The sequence below is a fragment of the Nyctereutes procyonoides genome, unplaced genomic scaffold, assembly GCF_905146905.1.
Source record: "Nyctereutes procyonoides isolate TBG_1078 unplaced genomic scaffold, NYPRO_anot_genome, whole genome shotgun sequence".
Taxonomy (NCBI): Eukaryota; Metazoa; Chordata; class Mammalia; order Carnivora; family Canidae; genus Nyctereutes; species Nyctereutes procyonoides.
Genome location: NW_026575136.1, coordinates 35,522,333 through 35,538,611, shown reverse-complemented (window position 1 = coordinate 35,538,611; position 16,279 = coordinate 35,522,333). Strand labels below are relative to the sequence as shown.

The following is a 16,279-nucleotide window of genomic DNA, read 5'->3' as shown; positions in this document are numbered from 1 at the left end:
CAAAGTAAAAAAGAGGAACAGATGAAAAACATACACAAGACATAGAATAATGAAGAGCTAAACAGAAAGGATAAATCCAACCAACTATATTATATTACATGTTAATAAAATAAATACCATAGTTAAAAAGAATAAATTATCAGATTGTATGAAAGGAAAAAGACCAAAACTATGTGTTACAGAGAAACAGTTTCAAAAAGACAAATATATTCAAAATAAAAAATTGGAAATACTATTCCATGCAATCAGTAACCACAAGACAGCTAGAGCAGGCATATTAACATACCAAACCTCTTTTAAGAAGATATTACTAAAAATGAAGGACAAAAAAAGTGAAGGCATAAATACTGAATAAATATAATACTACTCCCAATTCATAAAAAAATATGATTTACATTAAAAAATCCAAAAAGCCCTTAGGCTATGAACATACATGTGTGTGTATATATATATACACACACACACACACACACACACACGCTCTAAAGCAAATGAGTGAATTTAAGAAATTCAAAGGACAAAAGTTAACATGCAAAAATCAATTATACTTTTAAAGATTAACAACATAAAATTCCATTTAAAATAGTGCAAACATAAATGTAACCAAATACTGTGCCAGGCCTATATGCTAAGGACTACGAATACAGAGCACAGCTGAAAGGTAAAGAAGACAACCTGAAGGCAGCCTGCGAAAGCAGGAAGCACAGAGTCCTTGCAAACCCCAGTGGTTCCCCTCCTAGGTAATTACACCTAAGAAATGAAAACATATGTCCACACAAGGACTTACACAAGAGTCCATACTAAATGATGCTGCAAATTAATTTAAGGAGACAAAAAGCAGGTCATTGTTTCCCTGTGGCCTCCAGGGGTGATGGGCTACAAAGAGGCCCAGAGATACTGACAGAAATTTCTTTTATCTTCATTCTGTTAATGTCTTCAGAGGTACAGGGAACTGTTAAAACACATCAGACCATACACTTTAAATGGATGCCCCTTTCTGTACTAAAATTATTCTGCAATGAAATTGTTGAAGAAAGAAACAAGTGAATAGTAAAAAAAATAGTGAATGAACAAACAAGGGTTTTAAAGTACATAAGCCTTATACACCTGCTTAAAAGTACTAACATTTAAATAATAAGGAAAATTTGTAAATATAAACAAGCAACACTTTTTTAAAGATCTCTAGGTTTGTTTCTTTTAATTTGTTTTGAACCTTAAATCTGTGCTGAGTGTAAGAAGATAAAACCTTAACAGATTTTACTATAAAAACCATTCATACAAATAAATTATATAATTATGACTACATAAAAAATGACCCCATATCTCATCCCATATACATAATTCAGTTTTATTACTGAAAGAAGCACCTGTTATCATATGGAAAATAAGTAAATTTTATTGTCTGCTTCATCTTGAATATTTCATGTCTGTGTACTCAGAATCACAAAATGCAAAGCTAATCTAACACTAAAGTATAAAGAAAGTGTGATTGCCTAACAGACTCAGGAGTATAGTCTAGGCTTACAATATTTCTGTCCAAAAAAAAGCTGATGAAAACAGACTCTTCCTTAATAGGAATTGTCACAATAAGTAATTGCACTATGAAACACAATGACGGCATTTCAACTGCTATTCTGATACAGAATTTTTACATACCTAAAACTCCAGTGGAAAAGGTTAGATTAAAATCACTGGGCCAATCTAGAAATGCTAAAAAAAAAAAAAAAAAACACCTATGTGCACACACACTCCCTCTCTCATATGTGTGTACTCACATGTTTTTAAAAGGTAAAGACAAGAATGACATTAACAACAACGGACAGTATAGTATATGTCTCTGTATTTAAATATACACACAATGACACGTGCACAATGCTGTCCTAATGTTGCCTTCCTGTGAAACAAACAGCAATTAATTCACGGGGTGGCACTCATTCCTAAATTCATCATTCATGGACCTGATTCCATTAATAAATAAAATTCATAATGAATAAAACTGATATACTTTATTCAAAACTGATCACAATAAAAAAAATGCCTGCTGTGATGCCATCATTGAAAAAAGGCTTATAAGAACAAATGGCTAAAATAAGCCTTGTCTATTAATTCTCAAAACATAAACCATCTAAGAGCATTTCTGTGGTAAAACAAAATAGGACAGACCACGTCAGGAGAGCAATGAAAACAAAATGATCTGAATCGTGACAGAGGGAAAAAATTAACAACCAAGCTATCAAAACCTCATCAAAGGCATCAACATCACCCACCAAGACTTAGCTAAAAATAAGAAACCTGCCAAAAGGGCTGCATGCAGCAAAACATCTATTTAAAGAGAATGTCTGAATTTAAGTACTGGGATCGAAGACGTCTCTATGTTTTTTCTTCAGACCCATGACCCTCTCCTGATACTGATAAACCTGAGTCATTGCCTTCTTATTAATGGTAAATGATAACAGTCCGATGAGAAAAGGGGAGAAAAAAAAAGCAGACAGAAAAACTTAAAGGAAGTCAGGGATCATTCAGATGTTTAAAAACATACTTCTCCAGGTCAAAATGCCTGGAGGACATGATTTCTTAGAGCCCAACATGGAAATGTACAAAATAACAATGCTGAGTCATTGAGACAATATTAAATCATGTTATGCAAGGTTCCAAAAGCCAAAAACTTAGGAAGTTAAAAAAAGACATTGTGAGACAGTAAGTCCTCAATGATTCAGTGAGCGCTGGTCGAGGTGGCCCACAGGTGGTCTATGGCTGTGCTCTCCTGTCCCAAGGTCTCAGTCGTGCAGCCTCCTCCTAAAGATCCTGAGGATGGAGCAGTGCTCTGCTGAGCACTCCCATACTCCCAGGGCGCCCACTACTGTCCTGACTGCACTGCATCTGAACACACTACATGACAGTCTTGAACAGAGGAAATCAACTTTCACCACGGTATCCCAGGGCCCAGGACAATACCTGGCATGGAGTAGGATTTCAGTAAATATAGTTTTTCTTAATTAATGAAAAAACATAAACTAGGTTCTGTCTGCAAAGCACATTTTGATAACAATGATATACACCCAAGATATGCCACAGGAACACAGAGAGAAGTTCCGGCTGACAGTGGAGATTACCAAAGTCTTCATGGAAAGGGTAGAGTTTGAACCACACCTTCCAAGTTCAGGTTGAATTTAACCAAATGGTTAAAAAAAAAAAAAAAAAAGTATCCCAGAGAATAGGGATACTACAGAAGTAAAAGAAAGTGAGATCGGAGACGACATAAATGATGAAGGTAACTGGTTGACAGGCAGGTCTCCGTGAGAAGGAGCAGTGCGAGGTAAGGCTGGAAAGGTAGACAGGGCTGCAGAGTTGCAGAGGGAGAACAAGGGGCGGGGGGGGGGGGACAATGGGGAGCTTCAGGGTCACAAGGAAGCTTGCCTCAGAGTGAGCCCTCTTCACAATGGAGAGAGATTTCACTGTATGCAGAATACATTTTACAAGTAAAAGCAAAGGAAATACAACTTTCCACATGTCCCATATGACTTCCTGAGTCAACACTGTTTTACCCCCTACCAAATCAAAGAGGTGAAGCTGCAAAAAATACTCCAAAATACTACCTGTGCTACGAGCAAACTACTGGCAAACCTTATTCCCAGGTGGTGAATATTATACAATCCGCATATAATAAAATACTAAATAATCATAGAATTTTTACTTTTAAAATACAACTGCCTTGTATTTTTTTAAACTCTTCAATTTTGAAATAAAGTTGAAAGTACTGTGTCAAAAGACAGTGAAAGAGTTATCATTAATCTTCACAAGTGACAAACAAAAAAGACATATAAACAAGTGCCAGAATAATAAAATGGTGCTATTCACTTTTTAAAAGAAAAAAAATAAATTGTACTGAAATTATTAAGCTAACAAAGCAAGAAAAAATATGAGTAGAAAAATGACAGTTATCTGCAAAATTCATAAATGTGTCTTTTGTAAACCATAATGATCATATTTTATGCTGTCATTTTGCATTTAATTGCTCACCCTGGTACTTTTCTTCATAGAAGCCATCAGTATCCCACAGAGCAGATGCTGAATTGCAAAAACATACTGTGACCATGGACTTATAAGAAAGTTACTGTGCTGAGCTGTGGTGTATGACAAGTTAATTTTTGCAATTACACTTTTTCCAACAACAAATGAAGCTACTGCTTATCCTATCTTATTAAAAAGAGGAAAGAAAATATTCTTATAATAAACTAATCAAACTCTTGCTTCAGTTGGTATGAGAAAGTTAACTTTTCAAATAGCTTTTCTAGAATATGTCCAAAAGTAAAAATCACCACCTCAGCTGAAATACATAAGAAGCTTAATGTGTTGAGGCATGACTGTGTTTTCTGAATGTTAATATACAATGCCAAGTTATTTCAAGCCTTTTAGGAAATGTCACATACCAACCTTGGTCTTTTGATCATTACTTTTACTTCTGCTATATTATGCGAAACACAGTATTCAAAGGATAAGTCCTATAACTGTCACTTAAAAGAAATGGCTATTGCACAATAATTTATCTGCAAGGTGTTAAATTGTTCTAAATTTAAAATATTTGCAATGACTATCACTGTCACATACCCATTAGTAATGAAACAGTAGGACATCATGCATTGTTAAAACATAAGCTATTCCCTATAATATACGATCTTTGTTTAAATGCTACAAAATTTGGGAGCTATTATGTTTTGTTTTAATCATTAAAAGACAGAGAGCAGGAGGACATTTCTCTTTTAATAAACCTTCCCCCACATTAAAGCCCAAAGAGTTATTTCATGATGAATGTTAATATATCAGAACAAAACAAGTTGAGCCACATTTCCCAAATGCCTAAGTCAAACGTGCTTACTGGAGGAGGGTGTCTGAAAAAATAGCTATCTCATATATGTTTTTAAAAATCCCTTTTACCTAGTGACTTAAGATCTAATTGAAAATATGTTTGTTTTTTTAAGATTTTATTTATTTATGAGAGACACAGAGAGAGAGAGGCAGAGACACAGGCAGAGGGAGAAGCAGGCTCCATTCAGGGAGCCCGACGTGGGACTCAATCCGGAGTCTCCAGGATCATACCCTGGGCTGAAGGCAGATAAACCGCTGAGCCACCTGGGCTGCCCGAAAATATGTTTTAATCACATAATAATGTACATGTAATGTACAATTTCAGGGCATTATATAAAAGGAACATTAGGGAAACCTAGTAAGCTTTTCTCTGGACTTTAGCAAATATATAACGGGATTGATGTTTTCAATGTACAACATTGCCCCCATGTCAGTTCCTGGTCTAAAGGGGTTTGTGAAGGTGTTAATTGAACATATATTCAAAAACTTAACCTGATAAAAAGTCTTAGAATTTTGATAATCTTAGAGATCTTTCATTTCAAATCCCTCGTGTGTTTTTTACCTAAAATGGAATAAAGTATGAGATAAGCAATTTTACACGTGCACAAGTGTTTGAAGAACACCAACCCTAGGTCTGACTGCACAGGACAAGAAGCATTAAAGTACCCCCAGGGGACATGCAGTCATCAACACAGCAAGTATTTGAGCTAGGCGGTCTTCCATGCCCTGCTCCCCGCTATTTCAGAAAGAACAACAGACGTTTCAGATGTCATCCTGGCCATGTACTGAGCAGGAACCTGCCAGGGCCCCAGTGTCTATTTCCATGTCCCTGGCTGAGCTATGAACCTCCCCAGGGGTATCCCCCAGTCATTCTCTCATTCTGGGTGTTCTCAGGCCAACTCACTGCCTGCATCTCCACTGCCTCCCTTCCTCTTCATCTCAGCACCTCTTCCTGGAAGAGCCACAGGCCACAAACACAGATGTGTCATGCTCTCCTTTCCAAAGCCTGCTTCCATGGAGCTGGTTGGCCGGCTGTGCACTCCCAGGCAGTCCTCTAGAGTCTTTTCAGTGCGTGCTTCACCCAGCTCTCCTTCTGTTGGGACCTCAGCCCTGTCTTTTCCACAGCAAACATGTACCCACCCTGCTGCCCCGTGCTCCAGGGAGCTTTCACCCCCAGCCCCCTGCAGCAGCCTCCCCAGGTAAGCCTCCGTCACTGAAGTGGGTGTCTCACATACAAACTTCAGGGCGAGGGGTGGCGGAGAGATCAGACAACTCCACCAGCCTCCCCACAACCGCAGGGACAGTACCAAGTAAAGCATGCTGTCTCCACAGCCCTTGACACAGAAAGCCCTGTCTCCCTCCCTGTGCTCCTCTCTCCCTCCTTCAGGCCCTACACACTGGGATGCCGCACGGATCTGAAACAGCTACGCTTCCAACCTGCTACCTCCTCGCCTCCTCTATGCACACAGAAGACTCCCATGTGTCTTTGATGTTTCGGTGACATCTCCTGCGACTTCCCCAGGACAAGTCAGCTAGTGGGCCGTGTGCCTCTGGCATGGTGCACGCTCTGTTGGGCCAGTATCTGACACCGGTGCTACTGAGGATTACAGGGAGGGCACGGACGGGGATGGATTACCTTCCATGCCCACTACAGCCACTGTTCAATAACCTTATTAATTTTAAATGAATTGAACTTTTGGAAGATAAAGTATGTCAGAAACTCCTATAAATGGAAAATAATCATTTTCTTTAAACTTAAAATGTTTGACAAGAATGAAAAAGAAAAGTAGCAAATTAGCTCTGGGGAAATGCAAACGAATAGCTACACTCCCAATTCTTCAGCAGTCATACAGATGAGGCCAAAGAGAAGCAAGGCAGCGTCTCTTCGATTTTCCAAGTCAAGGCAAAGCCAACACAGCAGCAAGGTAAGTTCTGCCAGCCCCAGGGAACCCAAGAGCAAGAATCCATAGTCCCTAACCGCTGCTGTGCAGAGCTCCCCAATGTCACACACTGAGGCTAAAACGAAAGATGGAGTCTTAATAACAGAGTGTACAGGCAGCATTTTATAGTTTCTGACCCACATACACATACATCACCTGATCACCTCCTCAAAAGACACATCATTTCCTCACTTTGAGGTAAAGAAGCTAAGGGCACTTTCCTATAACTAAGATACAGAAGCTGGACTATGAACCCAAGACTTCCAACTACACCACCTGCCTAATAACCACATTCTAAAGGTGTCTAACACACGGCTGCACAATACTAGCCATGAAATGGCCAAGAAACGTATCTAAAGCATGCAGGGCCAAATCACACACCCTGGGTTCTCTTGAAGTCTACAGTAAAAATCAAAATTAAATAAATATTAACAAAATGTTTTAAATCTTTAATAAAAAGATTTATAAATAAATTTTAATGGATAATTTTGCTTTGCAGTATATATAACTGTATTAGGGCTGTTGTAACAAATTATAACAAATGTAGTGGCTTAAAACAATAGAAACATATTATTTCCTAGATCTATACTTCAGAAGAACCCTTTCTGGGGGCTCTTAGGGGAAGATACCCATCCATGCATGCCCTTTCCAGCTTCTAGAGGCCACTCACATTTGTTGCCTAAGGACCCCTTCCTCCATCATCAAAGCCAGCAATGGTGGGGGAGTCCTTCTTACATTATGTGCCACAACCTCCCCCACATGGAAGGACCCCTATGTCACCCTGAATCCACCATAATCTCCCTATTTTAAGGTAAATAGACAGCAACCTTGAGTTCCACTGAAATCTTAACTACCCACTGCGGCAGTAACAGAATACGGTCACAGGTCCTAGGAGGCAGAAGGAAAAAAAGGGTTATATCATTCTACAAACCAAAATAACCTAGATTAAAAGGGGATACTAGTTAAAATCTAAATTTAATTTTGAAGTTTTGTATCCCCTCCCTAGGAAACAAAGTCCGTGGAGAAGGGATAGAGAAAATTCATCATTCTATTTTTTTTAAGATTTTATTTATTTATTCATTCATGAGAGACAGAGAAAAAAAGAGGTAGAGACATAGACAGAGGGAGAAGAAGGCTCTCTGCAGGAGCCTGATGTGGGACTTGATCCTGGACCCTGGGATTGGGCCCTGAGTCAAAGGGAGACACTCAACCGCTGAGCCACCCAGGTGTCTCCATCATTCATTCTAAACTGGTGTCTCATTCTGACAGGACATTAGAAAAAAATAACCAGAGTCTTACTTTAAAAGACTCTTTCCAATCAGCTAGTAGAGTGAAGAACGAGTCATTGTCAATCCTACCTGTAATAATGACTTCATATGCAGACTAAGTTTGAGTACTCTAACCTGTGTTTGCAGAGACTGTTTCTCCATTTTCCACTCAGGCTCACTTCTTTACTTAAAACGCAGAGGGCAAAAGTCAAAGACAATGATTAACTCACTCTGTCAACTTAGAAGCTAGTGAACATCAGTAAACATGTACTAGGTAACAAGAACAAACGACTAACACTTCCAGCTCTTTCTGATTACCTCATTTGCCTCTAGCATCACTGTGAGGTATATTTAAAGAAATATTACTCAAATTCTTCAGTAACACCCAGAGAAGAGGGGCGATGTTGACAGTGCCACAGTTACTAAGTACATGTTGCACAAGGCCAAGGGTGAGTTCTGTCCTGTCCTCATAGCATCAGAACAGCTGTGGGAAAAGGAACCTACTAAGGATAGTGGGGAGCAAACCTAAACTCAATAAAAAACATTGTAACATTTTCCCAAACTACACTAGTCACATATTAGATATGCCCATTAAAAAAAAAAAGAAGAAGAAGAAAATGTGTAATCCTATATTTCTACCCAAACAATAATTCTATATTCATTAGAATTTTTAAAATGTCAAAATGAGAATACTCCTACATGACGAAAAAATGAAAAGTTTACAGTATTTCTTCATTTTTTACTTTGCTACTATATTATGTAAGCTCTATAGGATTAATCAAATCAATAAATAGAGATAATATGCAAAAGCCCTAAAACCTTAAATATTATGGTAAACGTTTTAAAGTTAGAATTTATCTGTCCTAGTTTAAAAAACTGAGTGAAAAAATATATCACAAATGTAAAAGCACAAAATTGCAGTGACAGTTTCATCTTTAGTATCTTTATATGAATAAACAAAACAATTATCTTTTGAACAGAAGTTACAAACAGGCTTTTTCAGGTCAAAATTCCTTTAAAATACACAATTTGAACTGATCACATGTTTAACAAGGAACATTTCAATGCAGACAATAATGGAAAAACTTCATTCCCTTCACAGAACTTTGCTTCTAGAGTACATATAACAAAGTTGGAAGAAACATGGGATGCTTATTGATAATGACAGGATTATTTCAAAACCCCATTATATCTGCTTAATTAAAGCAAAAGGCATCAAAATCTTTCTCCGCCAAGAATCATGTGGAAGCTGCACAGCCCGGATCCAGTAATTAACTTAACCTTATCACTGAACTGTATTGGGTCACTCGAGTGCAGCCCAGTATCAAAGCTAAGAGTCAACACTCTCAGGCTAACATTACAGAGTGACACAGAGATTGAATAACGCCATCTGTGAACAGACAGGCTTTGTTCCCACCTCCCTGTGCTGGATAAATGTTCCTGCTCATAACTTTAATGTGGCAGCTTAACCATTTAATCATTGTACATTAATACATTATCAATATTATGAACATGTAACTACAAAATTACTTGTCAAAGTAATCAGATATTACAGATTTTGTGCATACATGCAACACAGGGGATTCGAGTATTAATTGTACATTTAAAAAGAAGATATATTGCAGATTTCTAAACACATATAGAGATATTTTATGCACAGTAAAGTTCTAGATAAGTGTTTCTGAAATTTACATGGAATCATTCCATGCTCCATCTTTCATCAGACAAACGCATGGGTGGTTCTAACATGGCTTAATTCCACCTAAAAGACGGATGTGTATACAAGTCCTAAAAATTCAATTTATTCAATTATGCCAATTTACTTGATATTTTATTTGCTTTACTGGAAAATATTTCAAAATATAATAAATCATCTTTTGAATATACATTGCTTAAGGTCTATTCTTTATTCCCAGTTAAGCTTAAACATATTTTGTTTTTTTTTTCCTAAAGGATCAAAAATCCTGTTGCCAAGACATGGTTTTGAGGTCTTTCACTTTCACCAAGTAAGACACTAAATCATAGGGGACGATGATCAGCAAATTCTCTGCGACAGGCCCTAAGCCTGCTGAGGTAATGCGGCTGACAAACTTTGATGTGCCATGCCTGGGCACATTATGTTCATGTAGTGTGTACATCTGGGCACCCTTTATGGCAATGCAGCAAACAGCCACTCATTTATTCCACTCTAATTAGCACACATGTAAATCCTCACCAATCAAGCCGCGTGTGAGGTTACTGTTGTGGCAGCCATACAGCAAGCTGGCAGAAGGTAGGAACGAAGGACGAGAAGACACTTCTGGGCTTGATCTGAACCTGCCATCACACCAGGCAGGCTCCCCTGGAAAGGGCTACAACCAGCTCTCCCTTTCAAAACTTATCAGGGGGCCCAAAAGAAAAAGGTCAGCAGAAAGAAAGCTGATTGGCCACAATTCTCGATTCTTTACCAGTTCTGGGAATACACCTGAAGCAACATGCTTCTTATTCGCTTAAAAACACAACAGTTACAAGCAGAAGTTGGAATTAAGTTGTAAACAGGCTTTATGACAGAAGATACAAAGAAATTCTGAAGAAATACTGTGACACCCCAATATACAATAATTTATGGGATTACTAGAAGATGGTAAGAAACAAACCTCTCTACACCTGTGCAAGATACGACTTAATGCCCACGCAGGCTGCTGTGGTTTGTAAAACAACTGTTAAAAGCCAGAGTAAGTCACTGTTTCCTTTCATTAGCCATTTGCTAGCATATAAATTTAAACTAATTTTTCATGCCAGATTACCAAAAACAGCAACTTCATCTTTGAATGTACTTATATAAATGTTATTAATATAGACAGCACCAGTTCAGGATTTTTTTCATTTCTTTCTGTTATTTCTTTCACCACGATGAAATCTCATGCCTTTTTTAGATAATATCATGCATATTAATAAGTTGCCAAAAAAGAAAATTGTTCAAAGTTAGAAAGAACTGAGACTCTGCCAGTAAAAATGAATATAGTATCTACACTTGCATGTGTTTTACTAGATTTTCTGGATAAATATGAATTCATGCTGCTTTTGAACATTCATTTAACTTGCCATTACAAGTTACATCATTCAAGTAAATATGGAACACATTCAGCAATTATGATGGAATGCATCCCATGAGGCAGGAGATGCACACAGCAGAGCAGGTGCCATCCACACACCCAAAAACGGCCCTTCCAGGAGGAAACAGTCACCTTAGTGTGTGTCGATGCATCAGACCACTACTACATGGGCACCATGGTTGGGAAAAGACAAGAAGTCTTCCTCAAGAAGGCAACGACCACCTGATTTCTTAAAATATATAGGTGTTTTAAGGTAACTAAAAATTTAATCAACTTCTTAGACACTGTTTACTGGGAACTCACTCTTACGTGTTAGGAGTATGTTAGGCAAACCGAGCACATACTGTCTCTGTCTTCCTCGAGTTCACAGCATGGCTTGGGGGGAAAGACACTAAACTTGTAAACACAGTCTGCCTGCAGGGCTGGATGCTGTGAATGAAGACAGGTCACCAGCAGCAAAGGGGCCCCCTCCCTGCCCCTGTAGTCCTTGCAGGGACACCAGACTTGGCAGTCACCTTATCTAAAATAACACCTCCACCCTCTCAACTCTCAATCCCTTTCCTGATTTTTCTCCAGAGAAGTGATATGGCCAGTTTTGTTCAGAGCTGAACCCCACACCAAGAACATATCAGGCACCTAGTAAACATGTGTTGAAGGGATGGATGAGAGAATAGAGGAATAAATGAACATTCCAATAAGGAGTAATATACAGAATTCTGGGTTGACCAGATCCAGGGAATAGAGATCATCTCACCTAACAGGACTGAAGGACATGGGAGTCTTTTACAGTTAATTTTACGAATTTATTGCAGATTGGGGCGCCTGGATGCTCAGTCCATTAGGCAACCTACTTTTGATTTCAGCTTAGGTTGTGATCTCAGAGTCATGGGATTAAGCCCCACATCAGTGCTCAGCATGCAATCTGCTTAAGATTCTCTCTCTCTCTCTCTCTGTCTCTCTCTCTCTCTCTCTCTCTCTCTTCCACCCCCACTCCTTCCCCCATTCCTGCTCTAAAATAAAATAAAAAATAAAATAAATAAACTAAAAGACAGTGACAAAGATGGTATGAATCCTTCAAATAAATCCACAAATAAATCCTGTAAAAATGACCTGATGTTAAAGAATTTCCTGACTGGACTTCTCATGTTTATATAACTAGCCTTAAAATATATCGCCACCTAACATCATAATCCAAAGCACCCATAGCCATGATAAGCCATATGCTATGGAGTCATATGTACCTAGGACACTGAGTAGGTGGGACCGAGAGGGAGACACACAGAATTAGATGCTCCAGTCTACATCAGACCTGTTAACTAGGAAAAGAAAGCAAGAAAATGATCTTTAGTAGCTGACAAGGACACTGGCTCCCAGACAAGTCAGTGCAAATAGAGTCCAAGAGATACAATAGAAAGTATTCTTTCATCTATAAATAGTAACTACAGTTTCCTGTTTTATATGCATAGACTTTGTTCTCACCTGTGAAAGAAAGTTCACATCTCACATCAAGACCTTATTTAACCTATTTCTTTTAATTTTCATATTGTCAAAAATGTCCAGTATTTGTTTTCTTTCTATTTACAAGACACAAGCTATTAATTTTTAAATATATTCCTATCTTATTTAATCACTAATAAAGGACAAAAATACAATTTCACCAGTATAAATGAATTCTGAGTTTTTCTACAATGAAAGATATGTTTTTTCCCCACCAAATAAGCCACATTCAAAATAGGGCAAGTTATATGAAAAAAAAAACAAACCTTGACCCATATTTTAAAACATAATTTTTAATCTACAAATATACATTCATAGGACATTAGATGTGGGCCATAATTATATACTCCATCTGAAGCTGTTCTAAGGCATATAATAAATTTTAAGGGCTATCACAGAATGAATAGCATATGGGCAATTGAAAACTTTCTATTTCCAAGGGGGATCCTACTCAACTAAACCACAGTCTATGGCACCACATCATAGTCTTCATTCCCCATGATGCCACTCTCTCAATATTCTCCACTCAACCACTTCCAACAGACTGTAGCAGAAATCAATCTTCCCTGAGCTTAATCCAGGGTACTTTAATGACAGCTGGACTTTCAGAGATTACAAAAAAAAAAAAAAAGTCTGAAATCAAGACACCAAAACATATCATTATCTATCAATCCTCTATAAACCTACTGAGACTCTAACTCAATGTGGCAATAACTTGTTCAAAATGTATTTGACATTAAATGCAATGATATTTAGGTGATATGAAAATGCAACTAGGGAAGGGTCAGTCTTCTAAGCATAGTACTGGGGTCTGTGTGAGCTGAGAAGAAACAGAATCTTAATGGAAAGAAAAAGACCTGCCATCATAAAAACATATTCCTACCATGTTTGCTATTAAAATCACAGGTACAATAAATTACAGATGAGTGTACCTGCAAGTCCATAGCGCCTTATCACAGCCATCCCTTTTCCTCCACCTTCTCCCAAATACAAGACTCTTACAGGGTCTAAGGCATCAAAACATTACACTAAAGCTGTTAATGCAAACAGAACAGCAACTTAAGCAAGAAAATGCAAACTTACACTTCATAAAGAGTTGTCATGTATTCATATATATATATATGATGGCTAAAGCTGCTTTAGCATTTCATAGAACTTGAGATAGTAAGACCGCCACCTCCTGTAATTGACAGTCCCAGATCTATACATGTCTGTATGAGTGTGCATGTATAGTATAGGTACATGCATCATGTGTTTATATGCAATATGAGATACACTGACATATAAATAAGTCTGTGTATGTCATCCCACTTCTAGCACTTTAGCCAATATATAAAACTCATTTGTGTGCATTAGAAAGAATGTAAATCAAAAATAAATTTTCTCCAGATGCCTGGGTGGCTCAGTCTGCTGAGCGTCATTCTGCCTCTAGCTCAGGTCCTGATCCTGGGGTCCTGGGACCCAGCCCTGCATCAGACTCCTTGCTCCACGGAGAGTTGCTTCTCCCTCTGCCTATGCTACTTCTCCTGCTTCTCTCTCTCTCCATCAGATAAATAAATTTAAAAAAAATAAAATAAAATAAAAATAAATGTATCTCATGTTACACTTTCAATAAAATCTACTCTTCTTTAGGCTTTTTCCACTTCAAGCAGAATATTTACTACTTTATTAAAAAATCAATGAAATATAGATAAAATTGCAATGTTTTTAAGATATAGATAATACATGTTTATCTCGTTTATGAATTTGAATATTCTTGAATGTGTAAAAAATGAAGCACTTGCCTATTAAATTATACATTTTGGGTAACTGCCATTGAAAATATCGGAGACGTATTTAATACGAAAAACTGACCAAGGCACAAATAAGACACAAGCACCTTTCCCATTTCACATCTAAACTCAGAGCTATGAATCCTTCTTGACACAGAGCTGGTATCACACCAGAAAGTTGATGTCAACTGAAAAAGCAATGTAATAATATGCAAACTGCATTTAATCAGCAGCCCCTCCAAAATGTAATGCCACCTCTGATCTAATACCTCATTAGAAGAGCATTCAAAAATGGAATATTCACAGGCATGTCTCCTTTATAGATATTTTCACTATAATAATGGTAGCTGAAATGGCACCCCACAGAGGTCTATGTGCATACCAAGCTAAAACATAAGCAAATTAAACCACAAACTCTACTTTGAAGTTTGATTTCACGATGTACAAAATAAAGCTGATACAGGCATTTTATTTATTTATAGGGCTTATGAAATCTATTTCCTAAATCTGTAAAATAGTCTTTTCTCTCCACAATGCAGTGAAGAAATGGGGTAGGGGTTGGGAGTGTGAAGCAAGACTAGATTAACAGGTTAAAAGCCAACAATATAAAAGAAGGTAGAATAGAAAGAAAAGGTTTAAAAAAAAAAAAAAGCAGAGGCAGAAATCAGGGTCAGGTTGAAGATTAGATTCAAATCAGAAGCCACCATGTGGAAGAAACAGCCTACTTCAAAAATGGTGAAAGTTAGCTATACTAGTTACCTCCCATGACAGAAAAGGGAAGGAGGTCTCAGCCACAGCTGAGAGGAGCAAGAGGTTTCTGGTACTGCAGTGTCTCTTGGTCCTGATGCTGGGTATATCATTTTATGAAAATTCATCAATCTGTACACTTATCCGTACATGACACATGTCCATACCATGAGTCACAGTAAAATTCAATCCAGAGTTCCACTTACAAGTAGCCAGAAAATAGTACATACAGGAAAATTCAACCATCCTGTGTTGTTTTCTCTTTGCAATTAGTTATCTCACTATTTGCAATACCAGTTGCTTCCTTTTGATGAGTTTGCATGTCATTCTTTTGCAGGAGCCATGCTAAATCTTCTCTGCATCATTCCAATTCTAGTATATGTGCTGCTGAAGCGAGCACCCTTTTGATGAGTTGATCAACAAACTGATTCTAGGAGGGCAAGCTCAGTGCCAACAGTACTTGGCAATTATTTATTGTCTCAGCCAGCTCTGAGTGCTAACAAAATACATGGACTATGTGGCTTAATGAACTTTTCTCACTGTTCTGAAAGCCAAGTCCAAGAGCAGGGTGCAAGCATGGTCAGATTCTGGAAAAAAGTCTCTTACTGACTTACAGATGGCTACCTTCTCACTGTATCCTCATGGGGGGGGGGGGGGAGACTGATGGACAGAGAGGAGGTGGGGGGAGGAGGGAGAGAGTACAAGTAAGTGTCCTTATAAGAGAAGGCACCAGAAAGGTGCCCTCAGGGCCCTACCCTTATGCCTTCATTTAATCTTAATAAACTCTTATAGGTCTTAAATCCAAAAACAGTCACACTGGGGATCCAGGCTTGAAAATTTGAATTCTGAGGACACAATCCAATCCACAGCACCTACTAAGTGCCCAGTACCATTAGAATACCAGTAAATATTTTTAAATATTTGATAGTTGAATTTTAACAGGAAAAAAAAAAAAGAATAGGTTCCAGAAGCAAAACTACAATCTTGCTGTCCAGAAAAAAAAACGCAGACAACAATCCCATGTTAGCACAGCAGCACTTCTTCTTTCAAGAGGACTCTCTCTACCAAGCTAACTAACACAGTTTAGGGACCAC

At 37.9% G+C, this 16,279-nt stretch overlaps 1 protein-coding gene and 1 non-coding gene across 4 annotated transcripts in view; both read right to left on the bottom strand.

The window, feature by feature from the left end:
- Nucleotides 1-16,279, bottom strand: part of LOC129495406 (zinc finger protein 407-like) — a 448,575-nt gene that overhangs the window by 333,436 nt on the left and 98,860 nt on the right. The window lies entirely within an intron of this gene.
- On the bottom strand, nucleotides 15,478-15,585 carry LOC129495630 (U6 spliceosomal RNA). The gene has a single exon (XR_008661571.1). It is a non-coding gene; the product is annotated as a U6 spliceosomal RNA (small nuclear RNA).